Consider the following 19,345-nt stretch of genomic DNA (forward strand, 5'->3'; position numbering starts at 1 on the left):
TCACGTATATGTCAACTTCGTGTCAGAGTCACGACAATGTACGTCCAAGGGTTTGGAGGATAGGGACATTTGAATTTTTCGAGATTATTCGAAAGTCAATTTTTGAAAAGGCAAATATCTCGCGATCTGTAGGAATCTGAAAGACAACACTTATGTCACTTTGAGGGAAGGTATATGTCATGGACATGTCAGAGTCGCGAAAATGTAAGTCCAAAGGTTTGGAGGATAGAGACATTTTAATTTTTCGAGGTTATTCGAAAGTCACTTTTTCAGAGGCATATATCTCGCGATGTGTATTAATCTGAGAGACAAACCTCATATCAGTATGAGGACATTTATATGCTAACTTCATGTCAGAGTCACGTCAATGTATGTCCAAGGGTTTGGAGGATAGAGACATTTAAATTTTTAGAGATTATTCGAAAGTCAATTTTTAAAATTCAAATATCTCCCGATCTGTAGGAATCTGAGAGACAAAACTTATGTCACTTTGAGGGAACGTATATGTCAACTTCCTGTCAGAGGTACGTCAATGCATGTCCAAGGGTTTGGAGGATAGAGACATTTAAATTTTTAGAGATTATTCGAAAGTCAATTTTTAAAAGGCAAATATCTCCCGATCCGTATGAATCTGAGAGACAAAAGTTATGTCACGTTGAGGGAATGTATATGTCAACTTCCTGTCCGAGTCACGTCAATGTATGTCCAAGGGTTTGGAGGATAGAGACATTTAAATTTTTAGAGATTATTCGAAAGTCAATTTTTAAAAGGCAAATATCTCCCGATCCGTAGGAATCTGAGAGACAAAACTTATGTCACTTTGAGGGAACGTATATGTAAACGTCCTGTCAGAGTCACGTCAATGTATGTGCAAGGGTTTGGAGGATAGAGACATTTGAATTTTTCGAGATTATTCGAAAGTCAATTTTTAAAAGGCATATATCTCCCGATCTGTAGGCATCTGAGAGACAAACCTTATGTCACTTTGAGGGAACGCATATGTCAACTTCATGCCAGACTCTCGTCAATGTATGTCCAAGGTTTTGGAGGAGAGAGACATTTTAATTTTTCGAGATTATTCGAAAGTCAATTTTTAAAAGGCAAATATCTCCCGATCTGTATTAATCTGAGAGACAAAAATTATGTCACTTTGAGGGAACGTATATGTCAACTTCATGTCATAGTCACGTCAATGTCTGTCGAAGGGTTTGGAGGATAGAGACATTTAAATCTTTAGAGATTATTCGAAAATCAATTTTTAAAAGGCAAATATCTCCCGATCTGTAGCAATCTGAGAGACAAAACTAATGTCACTTTGAGGGAACGTATATGTCAACTTCCTGTCAGAGGTACGTCAATGTATGTGCAAGGGGTTGCAGGATAGAGACATTTAATTTTTAGAGATTATTCGAAAGTCAATTTTTAAAAGTTAAATATCTCCCGATCTGTAGGAATCTGAGAGACAAAACTTATGTCACTTAGAGGGAATGTATATGTCAACTTCATGTCAAAATGTCGTCAATGTATGTCCAAGGGTTTGGACGATAGAGACATTTTAATTTTTCGAGATTATTCGAAAGTCAATTTTTAAAAGGCAAATATCTCCCGATCTGTAGGAATCTGAGAGACAAAACTTATTTCACTTTGAGGGAACGTATATGTCAACTTCCTGTCAGAGTCACGTCAATGTATGTCCAAGGGTTTGGAGGATAGAGACATTTAAATTTTTAGAGATTATTCGAAAGTCAACATTTAAAGGCAAATATCTCCCGATCTGTAGGAATCTGAGAGACAAAACTTATGTCACTTTGAGGGAACGTATATGTCAACTTCCTATCAGAGTCTCGTCAATGTATGTCCAAGGGTTTGGAGGATAGAGACATTTTAATTTTTCGAGATTATTCGAAAGTCAATTTGTGAAAAGGCAAATATCTCCCGATCTGTAGGAATCTGAGAGACAAAACTTATGCCACTTTGAGGGAACGTATATGTCAACTTCATGTCAGAGTCACGTCAATGTATGTCCAAGGGTTTGTTGGATAGATACATTTTAATTTTTCGAGATTATTCGAAAGTCAATTTTTGAAAAGGCAAATATCTCTCGATCTGTAGGCATCTGAGAGACAAACCTTATGTCACATTGAGGGATTGTATATGTCAACGTCCTGTCAGAGTCACGTCAATGTATGTCCAAGGGTTTGGAGGATAGAGACATTTTAATTTTTCGAGATTATTCGAAAGTCAATTATTAAAAGGCAAATATCTCCCGATCTGTAGGAATCTGAGAGACAAAACTTATGCCACTTTGAGGGAACGTAGATGTCAACTTCTTGTCAGAGTCTCGTCAATGTATTCCAAACGTTTGGAGGATAGAGACATTTGAATTTTTCGAGATTATTCGAAAGTCAATTTTTAAAAGGCAAATATCTCCAGATCTGTAGGCATCTGAGAGACAAAACGTATATCACTTTGAGGGAACGCAAATGTCAACTTCATGTCAGAGTCTCGTCAATGTATGTGCAAGGGTTTGGAGGATAGAGGCATTTTAATTTTTCGAGATTATTCGAAAGTTAATTGTTGTAAAGGCAAATATCTCCCGACCTGTAGGAATCTGAGAGACAAAACTTATGGCACTTTGAGGGGACGTATATGTCAACTTCATGTCAGAGTCACGTCAATGTATGTCCAAGGGTTTGGATGATAGAGACATTTTAATTTTTCGAGATTATTCGAAAGTCAATTCTTGAAAAGGCAAATAAGTCCCGATGTGTAGGAATCTGAGAGATTAACCTTATGTCACGTTGAGGGAATGTATATGTCAACTTCCTGTCAGAGTCACGTCAATGTATGTCTAAGGGTTTGGAGGATAGAGACATTTAAATTTTTAGAGATTATTCGAAAGTCAATTTTTAAAAGGCAAATATCTAACGATCTGTAGGAATCTGAGAAACAAAACTTATGTCACTTTGAGGGAACATATATGTAAACGTCCTGTCAGAGTCACGTCAATGTATGTGCAAGGGTTTGGAGGATAGAGACATTTTAACTTTTCGAGATTATTCGAAAGTCAATTTTTGAAAAGGCAAATATCTCCCGATCTGTAGGAATCTGAGAGACAAACCTTATGCCACTTTGAGGGAACGTATATGTCAACTTCATGTCAGAGTCTCGCCAATGTATGTCCAAGGTTTTGGAGGATAGAGACATTTGAATTTTTCGAGATTATTCGAAAGTCAATTTTTAAAAGGTATATATCTCCCGATCTGTAGGCATCTGAGAGACAAACCTTATGTCACTTTGAGGGAACGCATATATCAACTTCATGCCAGAGTCTCGTCAATGTATGTCCAAGGTTTTGGAGGATAAAGACATTTTAATTTTTCGAGATTATTCGAAAGTCAATTTTTGAAAAGGCAAATATCTCCCGATCTGTAGGCATCTGAGAGACAAACCTTATGTCACTTTGAGGGATTGTATATGTCAACTTCCTGTCAGAGTCACGTCAATGTATGTCCAAGGGTTTGGGGGATAGAGACATTTTAATTTTTCGATATTATTCGAAAGTCAATTTTAAAAGGCAAATATCTCCCGATCTGTAGGAATCTGAGAGACAAAACTTATGCCACTTTGAGGGAACGTATGTGTCAACTTCGTGTCAGAGTCTCGTCAATGTATGTCCAAACGTTTGGAGGATAGAGACATTTGAATTTTTCGAGATTATTCGAAAGTCAATTTTTAAAAGGCAAATATCTCCCGATCTGTAGGAATCTGAGAGACAACACTTATGTCACTTTGAGGGAAGGTGTATGTCATAGACATGTCAGAGTGGCGACAATGTAAGTCCAAGGGTTTGGAGGATAGAGACATTTTAATTTTTCGAGGTTATTCGAAAGTCACTTTTTCAAAGGCATATATCTCGCGATGTGTAGGAATCTGAGAGACAAACCTCATATCAGTGTGAGGACACTTATATGCCAACTTCATGTCAGAGTCACGTCAATGTATGTCCAAGGGTTTGCAGGATAGAGGCATTTTAATTTTTCTCGGTTATTCGAAAGTCAATTTTTCAAAGGCATTTATCTCGCGATGTGTACGAATCTGAGAGAAAGAACTCATGTCACTATGGGGTCACGTACATGTCAACTTCATGTCAGAGTCACGACAATGTACGTCCAAGGGTTTGCAGGATAGAGAACTTTTACTTTTTCGCGGGTATTCGAAAGTCAATTTTTCAAAGGCATATATCTTCCGATCTGTAGAAAACTGAGACACAAAACTCCTGCCGTGTCTTCAAACTGTTGGTAACGTATCTGAAACATGCATGTCATTGCTAAATGTACCTCTGACTTTTCTTCACGGTGGTACTGTCTTGTCTCAATCTCGTACGTCTTAGGTAAATGTACTCTTGTCGTGTCTTATGGAATTCATCGGAATAAAGTATAAATATCACAAAACAACGCACTTGCATACAGCACACCAGCTCAAGGAACACAATACATCATCATACAGTAGCGTATGACACAATAAATTGCCATTTGAAATATTATAAATTCTGTGTGATGTGTGACTAATTTTTGTCTTAACAAACAAAATACGAGCTACAAAACATGCATGATGTGGGTGGGTGCGTGTTTGGGTTAATCTTCGTATGTATACATAGATTGGTAAATACATGAAGGGATGGATAGATATGTAGATGGGTAAATAGATAAATAGGCAGACACATAGACAGGAGACAGAGAAACAGATACACAGAGAGAGAGAGATAGAGATATTCAGATAGATAGAATAGATAGGTTATATAGGTAGAGAAACCGAGATATCTAAAGCCGGCCTGATAATCTTTTATACTCGTACTATTCTGTGGCCTGAGTGAACAACCGTCTGTCATCAAATGTTATATGAGTAAGGATCGCTTTTCACTACATCCTCGATGTTAATTCTGAAAATACCTAAACCCCATCTCTAATGAGTATTTGTATTCATAACATATTAATAATATAATTGGCTTCTTTCTCTAACTAACGAAAGTAAAATATTTAATCCAAAAATGTATTCCACACATACTCAAGTGTAACCACTCATGTAGCCAAAAATCTATTATGTCATATGAAAAAAGTAACGCAGTCCTAATACACGCCATGTGGGACGCTTGGCTGGAGAGGCAGTTATTAAGTACAAATTTATTTCTGCAGTAATTTTTAACTAAATTATGATATCAATCTTATACCGCATTGAATCAAAGAAGCTACTCAGGCACCTAGTCTACAAATTATGTCTACCGATGTTCATTCCCATGTTCACAGCAGCTGTTACTAGACACTATATTATCTTCACATCAAATTTTATGTCTTCCCTTCGAGGTTTTCTTTTACAGACCCAAAATCCGTATTCACTTGTAATTTCTAAGTCATCCCCGATTTTTACCACGATTAATACTTTATTTCTGGATCCTCTGCAAATCCGCGGTTCAACTACCGACAGCGACACAATCAAGTTCGGTCCAATTCAATAATATACACAGAAGATACCGTGAATTTTTCCTTCGGGTAAAACCGGCTGGAACGTGATGCTGTCCACGTATCTCCATCTAGCTAGCTGTTAAAGATGCACGTACCTAAACCTTCAATAACCCATACGCCTTCATGCCGTAGTGCGTAATTAAACACGGGCGCAACTTATCTTTAAAAAGAAATTAGTCTATCACGTGTAAGTAATAAGATGAGAAAGAACGAGAAGATGAAGATTTGCAATTAGTTTTCCTTCAAGGATGGAAATAAGGACTTCATTAGATAAAACCTCTCAACTACGGGATACTGGCAAAAACTAAGCTACAAACTACTACGACTACTGCAACATTGAAGAGATAAATTTCACCCACCAGCGATGAACTGGAGGTTTCTCAGATGACGTCGTCGCTGGACATGGCAATCGTCCGTTGTTTCTCGGGTCGTCTGCTACAAGTTCACTCACGTTTCAGAGCTACGCGCTGCCTCCATTCACAAAGCAATGAGCAATTTTAGTTGACTTCTTTTTTTTGGGGGGGGGGGGAGGCTCTCTATGATTTCTGTATTATTTGATTTATATATAATATGAGCGACGTTCTTTGCAAATGACTTGACAATGCGAGCTTTCATAACTCTGAAAGAACAAGGGAATTAATAGAAAGTGTCGGATGCAAAGTTGTATTTTTGCCGTCATACTCGTTAGATTTAAATCCAATTGAGAACTTTTGGTTTTCCATCAATGCACACTTTAATTTGCTAGTACGCTACTATATAATTAATAATTATAATGTAACAAGTCATGGAAATTTTAGCTGCTGTTAAAATCTGATCTCATTGAAAGTCAACTCATATGCGAAAATTTAAAGACGAAATAGTGACATATGTCGTTCCTCTACCTGTTATAAAGGGAGATGGAAACAAAGGTATACAAGCAAGTGTTACAGTTTTCGATGTTTCTACAATCGGAAAAAATAAAAGTACAAGTTATTTATTTATTTATTTATTAAATAATATCTTGAACATAAAACAATCTGAAAACTTCATTTAAAATCTCAGTGGCGGGCGTTTCACTTATTTCGGCTTCAAAAAGCCTGTATTATTTTATTCACACTTTATTTGCATGTGATTTCGTTGTCCACTACGTCTCGTCTCTAATTTCAGTGTGAATCTCCCATCAATCCACACTTTAATGTCCTAGTACCGATGCCTACGATATTATAAAATTTCAATCATTTCTCAATTACTTTCACTGAATGAACTTTGTCTACGTCAGAGGTGGTCAAATTTGGACTGTACGTCTGTCCTGCAATATGATTGTAATCTAAGGGCAAAGCTATGTAAATAAACAACGATAATGTAGTTTTCAGCCCCATGAAATTTTCCAAATTGAAAATCTTCCCCGCTTTATAGTTTGTGTTAGCAGACGCTTAAGTCACCTCAAAATTACTTAACTTGAAAAGCTAGCCGTTACTCAGATCATCAAAACAGAAAATCCCCACTTTTTAAAATCCTCAATATCTTCTATATATGCTTTAGCAAAGCCCACCACTGCAACTTAACGCATGGTCTGTGACCTCACACCCTCAACATTTCTAATATTGTGGGCAAACTAACTGCGTCTTTGCTGGATTCCGCTGATATTCCGTTGCAGCGCAGCGGCTGGACTGCAGGGTCGATGATGTTGTTAGTGGTTAAGAATGCATGCAGCTACAACTCTACTCTAACCCGTCTATCCTCTGAGGGTAGGAAGAAGGCGAAAAAGAAGAAAAGAAAGAAGAAGACGAGTAAATAGAAAGAATCTGGATTCATTTTGCTCAAGGGATGGAAACAGCAAAACATTAATTGGAGACTCAAAATTAAGGAACATTGGAAGGAGTTTAACCCCTGCACCCCAGGCGTTAGTCGTGTGTTAATTTAAAATTAAAGTAATTCGTTTCACTCGCCAGCAAAGATGGTAGAAACGAAATATGCCGGAGAGATGACCGCCGACACTGGCAACACGACAAGAGTGCAGCGTCCGGGTTCCCCGGAGCGTGTACACGCAACCGCACGGGTGAAAATGCCATGAAGATCCTCCTCTGAGTTTCGGAACCACGAAGATTCACTTGCCTTTCCCCTGAAACGAGACAGAATGTCCCATATAATGACAAGAATTTATATGTAGGGTCTGAAGATCCATATTATTTAACAGTTTATTAACATTAATTACGATGATAGCAAACCAAATTTAAACATAACAGTGTGTTGTTCATTAATATTTACAACTTTTATTTATCAGACTAGAAGACAAAAGATTCTAAATTCATGGTCAACGTTATTTTGATTAGAACATACAAACAGCTTGGTTGAAAGTTATCTCCTAAACACAACACACTCTTTTCTGAAATGCTAGACTAATTATAGAAAAAGCACTCATTAAAAGCAGCTTGGTGGGGGCGGGGGGATGCGGGTATTATCTGTCCCGACACTACGCCTCGGCCTCGCAAGATAGAAATCTGTGCCTTACATCTTCAATCTGCGCGTAAATTGTTATCTCCTGTTCTCACTGTGGTGATTGTGATGATTAAGTTTGCCGACGTTTAGGAAGTGATATTGCTACCTCCATCATAACAGCGATGATGGTGGGCCCTTGTGATGACGCAATATCACAAAAGACATTCATAAAACATTCTTCGGTTATGATTATTTGCTCCCAAGTGATTTTGGACCTTACGGGATAAAATTTATAAATAACCGTTGCCATGGTAACGCTGCTAAGAGATGTTGGGTCTAATCGGATAATTCTTATGATTATTATTGTTTACTACTTTACATTTTTGCCGTCATTCTTAGCGGGCAATTTATTAGTCTTAAAATTTTGTCCGTTATACCCCATAAAATGGCATGATTCTTCTAAAATATGAACTTAAAATTACATTGAATAAAGCGATAGCTGTCTACATTTAATGTGTCTTAAAATATGCTTCAGAATACTAAAAAGGACGAGAAAGATCTCTAACGATTGTCTGTCGACGGGGAGAGATTCGAACCCGAAACCTATCGAGTAGGACAACTCAATATTTATTTCTTGTATGTTTACTTACCCAACTCTCCTGATCTGTGGAACTAACCCTGACCGATCATTAAACAGACTACGTGCATGATGAGGGACCATACATCAAAGGAAGACAGTGATTTCTATCTACACCAAGACATTCCAACAGCACCAGGTTCTAGCCAGTGTGCTCAACGGTTAAACGGGTACGGGGTTACTGCGACCTGCTGTAAACATCTGACCAGTTAACGACGTATTACGGAACAGAGAATGACGTCCACACGTTCATAATCCCATGCTCTGGCAAAACAGATACGGGTGTAATTTGTCAATATTCGATTTAAAAGAAATTGGATAATAATCATTTTATGCGGAAAAGTTTACAAAGATATGAGAGACTCAAACAAGGAACAGAAATGTGATTAGTCCGTGAAACATTAAACAAGAATAATCTCTTTTAAAATTGACATATTGCAGAGGATATAGAGTCTGGATATAATGACTCATACGACCTGGATTTAAAGAAATCAGATATTATTCGTTCAAGTATCATGTCGAGTAACAAATATTTCCGAGGAATATATTTCTTCCATCCTCAGGGCTAAAGATTGGTGAGCATTAATGTTACATTCTACAACATTAGGTGTAACTGGGAGGATAATATTAAAATTGTTCTTACGGAAGTACTTTTCAAGGTTGCGAAATGGATTAATATAGCTCAGGAAATACACCAGTGACGGGATTTTGTGAACACTACGCTGAACTTTCCATTCAAGGCGGATAATTTGACTGGCTGAGCCTATTGTTAGCTTCTAACTCCCACCTCAGAAATTCGCAAGACTACCTTTGATGGTCATATCGATGGCAAAGCATGTAAAATTTAAAAAAGAAAGTAGTATGGCATCTGGTGTCAGTTCAATAAAATAAATTCTTTCTAAAATAATTAATAATGCCATACACACATACGATAAAAATAGAAATTAAAGTCTCACTGATTATTACAGAAATTTGGACATATAATAATAATAATATTTGCTTTAAAGGGTTATTTTGATCTGGGACCATGCACAGCTACTGTATAACTCACAGTCGAACGCACGTATATGTACGATGGTGTCCGACGCTACCAGAAGCTTGCTGGAATATCGGCTGGATACCGGCCTTGCGATACGACCTTAAGGTCAAAACGTGCCCCCCATTTCCAAACAACCATTCGCAGTCAATACTCTTCGTTTCTAACACGTACTACTAACATTACACAGGCCGATTTTCGTAAAATTCGATATTAACTGTATGTAACTATCTGTTACCTTCCATTGGTACTATCAGCCATGACCCTCGTTATTAATTTATGTATTAAAAGTACAAATCCACGATTAAGAATATCCATAAATTTAAATTTGCATGCATCTAGGACAAAAAATTTCTGAATGGATTAGGCATTGGACAAGGCAGGTAGCTCCAAAATTGACTTTCGATATTACGCCCGTGCGCACAGACATGTTTAATTTGTTACCATGCACTTGGGCAAACATTACACGGATCCCTAGGGTCAAATCAACAGGTCACGCCGCCATTGTGCCAATTCTTTCAAGTACTGCATAATTTTTTGAAAGCGTCTCCACGAACAGCGGAGAATTTTATGGAAGTGCATTAAGACGCACTCTTTCAACCAAGGTCAACAGTTCATGACACGAAATAACAGAAAAAGATAATTATTTGTCTGAATTCGATTCCACAAGGAATTTAATCCATGGTTACACGTGATATGAGCAATGCGACAAAGTTGGAGAATGTGTAATATTCCTAAGAATTCCATTCACGCAGTGCATTTATTGAGACTATCTGCTGGTTTCTTCCAGCTTAAAACATGTTTTCAAACACGGCAGCAATTTCTTTCTCGTACTGAACACGTACACGTGTTCAACATATCAAATGGGACACGAAGTGCTGGAAACAGCGACTTCTTCAAGTTTTGCTATTATTCTCGAGACAATGTTCAATGGCGCAACAAATATTCGAGCTGAGGAACGGCTGGATTTTAGAGCAACCCACACCTGAACGCGGTCCTAAATTCGTCAGAATCTGTCGAGAATCGATGAACCAATTTACTGTAACCTGAGTGTCAACCCATCCTAATCTTCGTAACTTATTAAAAACACAGACAGAGAGAGAGAGATGCTTCAACTAAGTTAACAGTCCTATAACATTTCTTGATGATTTAGACAGGCGTAATACTTCGTTTCTCACTCTGTAAGACAATCCGAACTTGAAAACACTTCGGGAAAGAGATTCAAGAAGATTATTTACAAGCGAGTGGGGCGAAGTAATACTGATAAAGAAAAAGGCATGTAAACGGTACATTAAGCCTTCAACAGAGAATACTAAATACCAATTAGTTCAATTCTGAAAGTTTACTTCAACGTATGTACCAAGTGTTTTAATTATGATGCCTTTTATATTTATGGATATTCTATGATTCTCACTATAAACAGCGATCATTTCCTTAAACAGCGTTAACCAGTTGATCTTCGTAATGGTGAAGAGTTGTGTTTTCTTCGCGGTACGGACTGGATTCTTAAATATTATTCAGACGAACTATGATTCTCGGAATAAACAGCGATCATTTCCTTAAACAGCGTTAACCAGTTGATCTTCGTAATGGTGAAGTGTTGTGTTTTCTTCGCGGTACGGACTGAATTCTTAAATATTAATCAGACGAACTACGATTCTCGGAATAAACAGCGATCATTTCCTTAAACAGCGTTAACCAGTTGATCTTCGTAATGGTGAAGTGTTGTGTTTTCTTCGCGGTACGGACTGAATTCTTTAATATTAATCAGACGAACTATGATTCTCGGAATAAACAGCGATCATTTCCTTAAACAGCGTTAACCAGTTGATCTTCGTAATGGTGAAGTGTTGTGTTTTCTTCGCGGTACGGACTGAATTCTTTAATATTAATCAGACGAACTATGATTCTCGGAATAAACAGCGATCATTTCCTTAAACAGCGTTAACCAGTTGATCTTCGTAATGGTGAAGAGTTGTGTTTTCTTCGCGGTACGGACTGAATTCTTAAATATTAATCAGACGAACTACGATTCTCGGAATAAACAGCGATCATTTCCTTAAACAGCGTTAATCAGTTGATCTTCGTAATGGTGAAGTGTTGTGTTTTCTTCGCGGTACGGACTGAATTCTTAAATATTAATCAGACGAACTACGATTCTCGGAATAAACAGCGATCATTTCCTAAAACAGCGTTAACCAGTTGATCTTCGTAATGGTGAAGTGTTGTGTTTTCTTCGCGGTACGGACTGAATTCTTTAATATTAATCAGACGAACTACGATTCTCGGAATAAACAGCGATCATTTCCTTAAACAGCGTTAATCAGTTGATCTTCGTAATGGTGAAGTGTTGTGTTTTCTTCGCGGTACGGACTGAATTCTTAAATATTAATCAGACGAACTACGATTCTCGGAATAAACAGCGATCATTTCCTAAAACAGCGTTAACCAGTTGATCTTCGTAATGGTGAAGTGTTGTGTTTTCTTCGCGGTACGGACTGAATTCTTTAATATTAATCAGACGAACTACGATTCTCGGAATAAACAGCGATCATTTCCTTAAACAGCGTTAATCAGTTGATCTTCGTAATGGTGAAGTGTTGTGTTTTCTTCGCGGTACGGACTGAATTCTTTAATATTAATCAGACGAACTATGATTCTCGGAATAAACAGCGATCATTTCCTTAAACAGCGTTAACCAGTTGATCTTCGTAATGGTGAAGTGTTGTGTTTTCTTCGCGGTACGGACTGAATTCTTTAATATTAATCAGACGAACTATGATTCTCGGAATAAACAGCGATCATTTCCTAAAACAGCGTTAACAAGTTGATCTTCGTAATGGTGAAGTGTTGGGTTTTCTTCGCGGTACGGACTGAATTCTTAAATATTAATCAGACGAACTACGATTCTCGGAATAAACAGCGATCATTTCCTTAAACAGCGTTAATCAGTTGATCTTCGTAATGGTGAAGAGTTGTGTTTTCTTCGCGGTACGGACTGAATTCTTAAATATTATTCAGACGACCTACGGCTTCATGGGGTTAATGATGCTTATTTTTTCATTTCAAAGAGCACACATAAAGTTAATTTATGAACCCTCTTAGGAAGTGAATGAATTATTTCGGAAGATTTATTAGCGGTGAGACTTAATATTAAACTGTGTTTTTGTATAAAGAGTATCCAGAGCTGTGAATCAGACTGCAGTGACTCACGATAGACTCAAATTTCGGTTTCCTTGCAGTTGTAACCCTTCAGTTTCCATAACAGAGGAATTTCATTGATTAGGAAAATACATCAGGTACTCAATTTGACGATATTTTATATTACTATACACAGAATAAACTGAAAGTCCACAAAACTGCAATTTGTATTAGCGAATAGTAATTATAACTGTTATAAATTACGCCTTCATAGCTTTCTGACTCGAGATACTGTAAACTGGTGCAGCTTTAATTCAATATATATCTCTACTGTGTTGCTACAAGTGGACTTGAATATCAACGCACTTCCTCTTGGTCTACGCTCCTGTATCCCATCACCATCCTTCGGGATACAACGCAGAACGATACTTCGTTCTGATGACTGCCTCAATCAAGCAAAGGATGTTGAAAATGTTTCTCCATATTTTGGGAACCTCTGCTCTATACAGCACTACATTCTAGCATCTCTGTCTAATTCCATCACCGCGTAAAGAACGCCTACTCAGTCGCGTCCCTGGCAGACGGCTAATCCAAATCAATACAGACTCCGTACGCAATACTCGGTCCACCTAACACCAACAGCATTTCCTTACGAAATTTATCCAACAGAAATGAAGTAAGGACGACCAGTCAGTTTTTAAAATTTCTGTGTCTATACACGAAGAGAAAGGCTTTGACCAGTTAAACGACTGTCAGCTACACGATGACTGCCGTACATGTTTACATCAAGAGAGACGCAAGAAACTGGTCTCATACCGCAAGTGTGCGTGTCTATCACGTCTCTGCGATTGTCTGCATTTTCTCCTTTTCCAATTCTCAAATGATCTGTAACTTTTCCTTTCTGTTTCCAACTCATAAAAGAACTCGATTCCTTACCGTACGTAGGGGGTTTCAAACATTCTTTGATTTTGGCGATATCGGTACCTTCGCGAAATCCCACCCACGCAGACCAGGCTTTACTCAGACACTACATTACCGTCGAGACATACTAATTTCTAATTTCCCACAGAACACTATCTACGAAAGTCATTATAATTTTTAATCAACCTCGAAATAATACATCACCGTACTCACCCGAGTCCATCGCTCGCTGGTGCCTCATCGTTTCAGACGTCTCGAGCCAGACGACGTCACAGAGCAGCGTCCAGGAGCGAGACGTGGAAAAATCTTCTGGTTCAGAGGTTCACGACGGCGATGAAGAATGATGATATCATAATCACCGTGAATGTGAAGAGGGCTCCGCCAATCACCTCAAAGCAGACATAATGACAAGAATTTATAATTACGTCGCTTCTGTACTGAACCCCCAGAGGAGGAAATTGCCAGATTACGTTACTGAGGCCACGATCGTCCCAGGCCGTGAGGTGGTACGGCTTGGGGGGGGAGGTAAAGCGGTGAAAAGTCAAAAGAAAACCAAATGAAACTACTTCGAATAACTCCGGCTGGGTATCCAACTCCAGACGCCCAACTCAACCCCCACAAACCCTGACTTGCCTTCAGACTTTCTCCTCGAGTCGTTCTCTCTCCGGCGGACACACACAGACTGTCCTAACTGCCCTGCTGTCTGATCAGGGTCTCGAACTCGCCGACTCCAAAGAACTTAGAGAGGGGAGATAAGCCACTTCGAGCCATGAGGCATGGCTCAGTACGTACGCTCTGAAACTCGATCAGTGGGCATTATCTGACAATATCTCATTGTACTCACCGGAGTCCTTAGTTCGCTGCTGCTGTAATATAATTTTCGGGTTGTCGTGTTAGCGACCTCACGATGTAAGCGGCCGTTATCCTCACCGCTCCGTAAACCTCAAGTCTTGAACGAGTGTCACGGAGACGGAATGCGTGGGCAGTATCACAGAACAATCAAAACGTAAAATAAAATAATATCTCAGAATACTTAGTTCAGTGTTGCAACGTCATTTCAGCCATCTTGTCTTGTGTGACCTAGGACAAGTCACGTTTTATCCTCAACGTACTTTAAGAACTCTCTACTTCAGAGGATGGAATATTTCATGCAACTCACCTTGAATGACTTAAGCGGGTTCGCGTTGTACAAGACGTAGCACCCGGGGACACACAACAGGACACATGTACTCTCGCATGTGCGTTGTCACAGTCCTAGAGAAAAATATATAGACGATCTTATATCACTCCACTTTCTCCATGGAAAAGCGACGTAATTCACCTGTAAAGCCGCCAGACAGAAATGCCGATAAGTCAGGGTCGTTATCTATCCGACCAGGTTAAATCTGTATTCATTATGATAAGGTCAAATCCAGGAGTCAATTATAATCAATATTACAATTTTCATCGATTTGTGCTTACATTACACGTACAGTGAATGGCAAAAAGGTGGAAATCAACACAATAAGAATTTATTATTATTATTTTCGCTTCAGATTCCAGGATTACATTTTCAATGGTGCAAGGGTTAATAAAATCTAACTCAAAGACGTTTGTAATTTCTAGAGAAAATCGGTTAGTATTTTCACTATCACGAAATCGCCTGCATTCTTTAGAGCTTCGTACTACCACTACGAAACCTTCAACAACTCTTTGGCTGTCGAATAAATCGAGAATTAAACCAAACACAAGCTGAGACGTAATATCAAAATGGCCGACTGAAGCCCCAACTTACCTAAAGACTGCGTACATACGCGCTGTACCGAAGCAGGAGACAGACAAACGGAAAGAACTCAACTTGTTCGAGGAAACAAGTTTCGCGGAGCATGCTGGGAAAGGCAAAGATGAAAAACTCATCCAACGCGTGTCGGCAGAGATGACTAAGGGGCAGATAAAATTATACGTCCAGTAATAAAACACTAAAAGCGAAAATACTACGAGCAGCGAAAACTCAATGATTTAATCGAATGAAACCAAATCGCGGGACCGAGGATCCTGTAAATGGTCGTACAGAATAAAACAAGGCTCAAAAACATAAAATAAATGGCAGCGTCCTCTGTGCGGGAACATCGGGACCCACCACAAGCGCCGTCCCGCACAGAGGGCGCAAGAGGTTATTTTGCTTTAAGAGGTTTGTTTTAAGTTCCTATGACCACTTAGCGGCTGGGGTTGAGCCACCCTGTCGGTATTATTCCATATCAATTACCGCGCTTTCGTTGCTGGTACTATTTTCGAATTTTGAGTGGTCCTCTCATTATACCTAATCTTACTATGTTCCTGCTATATCCCCTAGACAAGATCTGTTGCCAGGTCGGTTAGTCGAAAGAGTTGAACGACTCGCCTCGCCCACGAGGTCCTGTTTTGCGTAGCGTGCGAGCGCAAAGCCAACGAGTTGGACTCGTCCGACTCGGGTGGTTCGTTGGAACCCGGCGCCCGGGCCATTGTCCGGAGCCGGGTCCGCGCCTCTGCTCGCTCAAGAAACGGCCTGGGCCTCCACCTTCCTTCGTGGGGGGCGGGGGGGTTAGGGCGCGGGGGGTTAGGGCGCGGGGGGTTAGGGCGCGGGGGGTTAGGGCGCGGGGGGTTAGGGCGCGGGGGGTTAGGGCGCGGGGGGTTAGGGCGCGGGGGGTTAGGGCGCGGGGGGTTAGGGCGCGGGGGGTTAGGGCGCGGGGGGTTAGGGCGCGGGGGGTTAGGGCGCGGGGGTTAGGGCGCGGGGGTTAGGGCGCGGGGGTTAGGGCGCGAGGGTTAGGGCGCGGGGGTTAGGGCGCGGGGGTTAGGGCGCGGGGGTTAGGGCGCCCGTTTTGAATTCTGGTTGTGGATCCTATGTGGGATAATATGGGGATTTTTGGTGGGGAATCCTGCAGGATCGTGGGTAATATTATGTGGTGAATCCAGGGGAATATCCTGGGAATCATGGGTTGCGATCGTGGGAAATTCTGTTGGAAATGTTTGGTGGCAGATTCTGCTAGATCTGGGTAGGGAATCCTTGGTGGGGATCCTAGGAAATCTGTGGGGAATACTAGGATGGTCATGGGGAGTCCTGGTAAATCCGAGGAATCCTGGAGGGGGTTATAGGGGATCCTAGAGGTGATTGTCTTCGGGGATCCTGCCGTGATCCTAGAGGGCAGTGTCCAGGGAATCCTGGGGTCCTAGGGGATCCTGTGGTTCCTGGGATATGGTGATGCTGCAGGGATCCTGAGGGGATGGTCCCGGGGGGGCGATCTTGTGTAGGGGTGACCATGAGGGTTGGCCCAAAGAAGGGGATAGCCCTGGGAAGGGGTGCGACTGGGGTAGTGGCCCTGGGGTAAAGGGTGTGGCCCTAGGGTGGCTGGCTAGCAGAAATATTGGTGAGAAGATATAACCTTGAGATTTTTTAAGACCAGTATCTACGAAACTATTGGGCCGAATTTGTCGTGGCTTCCTTGACCTATACGTGACCTCATTTTGACATGAGTATGGTCAATCAGGTATTTGCCGTTTGGCATAAATACGTATGACCTTGAGAATTTTAAAGACCTCTATCTGGCAAACTATTGGGGCGATCTTGTCTTGACTTTGTCATGACCTTGACCTAACAGTGACATCAATGTTACAAGAGAATAATCACTCTGATAACTGACGAAGATGTGAGGGCGAAATAATGTACAACAGTGGTCCCCAACGCGGTGCCCGCGTTGATACGGAAAGAGGTTATACTAAATAATAAAGGCCGTTCAACCATGAACATTATAAAATCAAAGCACAGTTCTCTACGTACTAATGCCCATCTTGACGATTGCGAGCAGCAACATCATCCTACTCTCCCAAATTTGAAAAACTGGCTGATAAAATGCAGCGCCAAACATCACACTAACTTCCCACTTGAGTAATAATAATTGTACTTATAAAATTACGTATTTTTGATAGCGTGGTTTCTTGTATCTTGTTTCTTGTCGTGTTGTTTTGTGTATTATTTGGTGTCCGTATCTTATTTGTCCAGAGAAAGGAAAATTTGGCTTTGTTAATTGGTTGGTGCCCGCCACGATCTCATAAACTCTCAAATGTGCCCTTGGGCAAAAAAAAGGTTGGGGACCACTGACGTAAGGCAATACTTGCCAAACATTATCATCAGTGCGTTTGGTGTAATCACGCACGTCTGCTGATATCGAAGTTTCAAGGTTCCTACGTGCGGATATCCGTATATCCCATGTATACATAAGATCGAGATTAGATACATTTCTTTTGTACATTCATGTATGTCTGATGGTACTCATGTTGATATGGGTTGCCATTATCCACACATTGAAGGCAGATTCATATTTATTTATGACGGACTTTGCCACAGTACGTATGTGTTTGCCGTGTGGTATTCTACGTCCATACAGCATCCAGTTGATGTGATGTGTCCAGATGGGGGGGAGGGAGGAGGTCATAAATGCAGAGGGAGTTAAAGAGAGAAAAGTAATGCCGCACCAGCTTGGACCAAAAGTTATATTCTGAGCAAAAAAATTCGAAAAGGAATTCCCACAGTGGCAAAGCGTGACTTTTTCAAAAGTGTTGGCCAAATCCCACTCCGGGATGGGGGTCAGGGGAGTTTAAACTTTGGCAGTTGAGTTTTTGGATCGTAATTTATCTTCCATGATGAACAATTAAGTGTTAGCAGTCGAGGTTTGGCTAACATCTTAGCTTGGTAGGTCATGTAATCCTGTACTTACCCCCTCAAACCAGAACTATATTGTAAGATTTGAGGTTTCCACAGCAGATATTGTTTCTGTCATAATTGCGTTTGCGCAAATAGACTGGGAGCTTACGCCTGAATGAGGTACCCATCAACGCTTGTAGGGGAAGGTATTCCCATATGTCATTTCAGATAAATCCATTCAAACAGCACATCCAAGTTACTGCTATTCTTATGGGCACACACTCCAGAAGCATCTATACGTTAATGTGATTAAGTCAAGGTTGTGTACAATGTCTTCCGTGGTTTAATGCGTCACTGGGACATACGATTGTGTGGGTCGTATTAACCCGGTCAGTATCGCACTCCATTGCAGCAAGCTGCCACTACAAACAGTCCTACATATCGGGTGGCCATTATGTCCCATTCCACTTGCATGAATAAACGGAAAATCAGTTAACACTGACACGATATCTAGTTGCTACAGGTTGCAGCGTGAACTTGTAACTTAATCAGTACACGAACTGTAAAGAAGTTCTTGACATAATCTCGCACAGTGCTAGGACAATGGATGTAAAATAAAATGTCGTACCTTTAGTTGCAACGAAGGTAACTGTTGCGAGCAGCGCCAACTGGGACAATCATAATTAATAAGAAAGCTGGTCATGTCGTTGACCGATTAACTAACTAGATGGCTTACCGAACCAGAAGGTTCATCACCGAACTAACCAAAGCCCTCCACCGGACCCTGTCCTGGGCCAACAAAATCCAGTCTCCTTCAACTCCTATCTCCCATAGATCCCGCCTGAGATTATCCTCCCATCTACGTCTAGGTCTCCCCAGAGGTCTCTCCCCCTCAGGCTTCCCGGTGCAAACCTCTTGTCCCATCCATGCACGCTACATGCCCAGACCATCTCATTCTTCTCGACTTAATCACCCTGACAATATTGGGGGAGGAGTACATATTTTTAAGCTCG

At 40.4% G+C, this 19,345-nt stretch overlaps 1 long non-coding RNA gene across 2 annotated transcripts; it reads right to left on the reverse strand.

Moving 5' to 3' along the window:
- Window positions 1–6,491: 6,491 nt before the first annotated feature.
- LOC147871106 (uncharacterized) lies at window positions 6,492–16,276 on the reverse strand. 2 transcript variants are annotated; one of them, XR_015532803.1, is made up of 4 exons: window positions 15,450–16,276; window positions 14,520–14,929; window positions 13,889–14,064; window positions 6,492–7,623 (listed from the first exon to the last, which is right to left on the reverse strand). It is a non-coding gene; the product is annotated as an uncharacterized LOC147871106 (long non-coding RNA). The 2 variants fall into 2 exon arrangements; XR_015532802.1 differs by having other exon boundaries at window positions 14,520–14,996.
- Between the last annotated feature and the right edge of the window lie 3,069 nt (window positions 16,277–19,345).

Source organism: Zootermopsis nevadensis, unplaced genomic scaffold (genome assembly GCF_977971745.1).
Source record: "Zootermopsis nevadensis isolate Lab colony 2312 unplaced genomic scaffold, Znev_1.0 Znev_ptg000064l, whole genome shotgun sequence".
Classification (NCBI taxonomy): Eukaryota; Metazoa; Arthropoda; class Insecta; order Blattodea; family Termopsidae; genus Zootermopsis; species Zootermopsis nevadensis.